The sequence below is a fragment of the Lycium barbarum genome, chromosome 2 (genome assembly GCF_019175385.1).
Source record: "Lycium barbarum isolate Lr01 chromosome 2, ASM1917538v2, whole genome shotgun sequence".
Lineage (NCBI taxonomy): Eukaryota > Viridiplantae > Streptophyta > Magnoliopsida > Solanales > Solanaceae > Lycium > Lycium barbarum.
Genome location: NC_083338.1, coordinates 114,079,128 through 114,081,862, shown reverse-complemented (window position 1 = coordinate 114,081,862; position 2,735 = coordinate 114,079,128). Strand labels below are relative to the sequence as shown.

The 2,735-nt window shown below is 38.9% G+C and overlaps 1 long non-coding RNA gene across 1 annotated transcript; it reads right to left on the bottom strand.

Moving 5' to 3' along the window:
- Positions 1 to 202: 202 nt before the first annotated feature.
- Positions 203 to 2,455, bottom strand: LOC132621459 (uncharacterized). Its single transcript, XR_009575510.1, has 3 exons — positions 2,120 to 2,455; positions 1,247 to 1,313; positions 203 to 318 (listed from the first exon to the last, which is right to left on the bottom strand). It is a non-coding gene; the product is annotated as an uncharacterized LOC132621459 (long non-coding RNA).
- Between the last annotated feature and the right edge of the window lie 280 nt (positions 2,456 to 2,735).

Genomic DNA, 2,735 nt, shown 5'->3' with positions numbered 1-2,735 from the left:
CGCCTCGGCGTATAGGATCGCCCAAACAACATATGCGGACCGGCCGCCTCGGCGTATGGGATCGCCCAAACGACATGTACATACATCTATACAGAAAGACCCTAACCCACAAAAGTGTCCACAGACCTCTAAACAGACCGACAGAATCATATGACGGGACAGGGCCCCGCCGTACCCCCCGCCGTACCCATGAACGAATTTATACAAATGCACTAATAAATATATATACCAAAAGTATAAGCTCCGGAAAGAGAGGAGCACTCCGAATAGCAGAAAGGGTGTCCTAAACAGGTGGATCACCAGGGTGTGCGTCTGTACCTGCGGGCATGAAACGCAGCCCCCGGAGAAGGGGGTCAGTACGAAATATGTACTGAGTATGCAAAGCAGAAGGTACAGAAATAAATCTGAATAATAATCGAATCAGATATATAGAAAATAATACATATCAAAATGTTTATTCCCAAAGTATAAATTATGCATAGGGCACTGGAAAATGTGGTCGCCCGCCTGTCGATGGCGCCACAACACAGCATAACACCAGAAAGTTTCAAATCTCCGAATCCCCGTCACACATCACAACACAGCATAACGCCAAACACAGCATAACGCCAAACATAAGTGGAACTCGGCCCTCGAGCGAGGAGCACGGTGAACCATAATCACAGCATAACACCGGAATGTATCACAAAGCGCACGACAACAGAACCGGCCCGGGAACCGGTGAACGATATCACAGTAGGCACGAGCGGAGTAGTGAGGAATCATATGCATAAAATAATTATTATAAATCTGAAGGATAAGTAAAATAGTCATATTCGAAATCAGAATAAAAATTATCACTTTTTGTTTCAAAGTTGTCGAATTTCAAAAAGGGCATCGCGGGACCCACGGACGAGTATAGACCCGAACTGAGCCCGCCTATGAAAAACATACTCATTTTATATCATACAAACTCCTACGAAAATTTCAAAGCAATCCGAGCTTTTCTGAGGAAATTATGGGCGTTTGAAGTCTTGGAATCGCTAAAGAATGAACTTTAAAACAAAAATCAGCTTTCATGTAATCTTTACAAATTATGGATTCCAAGAACATAAGGATCAACGTTTTGCCATGACAAGGCAAGGATGCCAAAGAACAAATGCGATTCATAAACATGCTCGGATTGTGAGAATAGAGTTTCCTCGAGGCTTATATCATAGCCTATTTTAACTAAGGCATGCCGAAGAAGGAAGATTACTTTACATACCTCAAACGCTCTCCAATACGATCCAAACTCAAGCTAAATCCAACCTATGATTCGGGCTGCCCAAGGTCTACAAACAAGCCATAAAATGCCAAACATTAGCTAAAGACTTTTTGGGCATTAAATTCCAAATTCGCCCTTAATTCTACAAAAATTTGGGCAGCATTTCCCCTGTAAATAGGCTACCCCGAGAATTTGATTCGGCCATATCCACCAACAACAACAACAACAACCAACCTAACAACATCAACAACCAATCCGAAAGACAAAACACCAATAATAGCTTTCTTTTCCATTATTCAACAACTTACATAAATTCAATTCAACTACTTACGTTCAAGCCAAAATCGACGCTTATATATTCACATACTAACCCGAACCCATACTAACAATGTCCAAGGACATTCCAAACAAGTTACACAATATTTCCAGCAAATTTCAGGGAAATACAACAGCATCCACACGACACCACATCATCCATTCATATGCAAGTAAATCACATTATTGTCTCTATAATTCTTACATCAACTCACAACAATTTTTTTACTCCAACTTTAACCATTAAATTCCTTCATTCTCATCACATAATCCATGATTACAACAACCAAAATATTAACTCAAATCAGTTCAGCAAATTTCAATTAAAACAGCCCCTACGCCATTCAACAACATTCCAAAATTCGTACAATTCATGTTACCAAGTTACAACTATGTTTCAACATCAAGCTACATAATTTCGTGGCTTCAACCATGCTTCAATATCAAGATACATAATTTCATGATTTTCATTCATTTATACTCACCATAACACATTCAAACCATCCACAACACAAGCAAATTCGTCCTAAAACATATGGAAAAATAATCAACTCTTACCTTAGCAAGTTGCTCCTTAATTTGCTGAATTTAATGGCTTCAATTAAAGACCATTCTTGCTGCTCTCAAGGACCAATTCATGTTCCCAAAGACCTCCATTTGATTTACAACACCATGGAAAAATTAATTGGACCAAGCTTGGTGAACATGGATTTTTTTCACCATGGCCGTGAGCCCCCCCTTCTCTATCTCTAGGTTTTTCTCTTTTCTTGTAATGTTGAAGATGATAAAATGAACACTTAAACATCAGATTTTTCCTTATATAGGCAGCCCCTAAGAGTGACAAGTGTCCCACTCAAGGCTTGAGCCAATTAAATTTGGTCACATGTCTTGGTGGGGCCCACTTAGTGCACTAGTGACTTGTTTAATGACAAATTAAATTTTTAATCCCCACTTAATAATCTAATCATGGTAAATTAATCCCAACTTCCATTAATATTTTTACACCAAGTAAAATTTATAAACAATTCATTTCCCAATAGAGATCGGAAATAAAAGAAAAAATTCTATTTCGAGCCCGAAAATGATCCCATCTTTAACTTGAGTCGATTCTCTTGCGAATAGCTCGACATATAAAAATATGGGATATAACAGGTATGTTACGACTAGTCGCTTT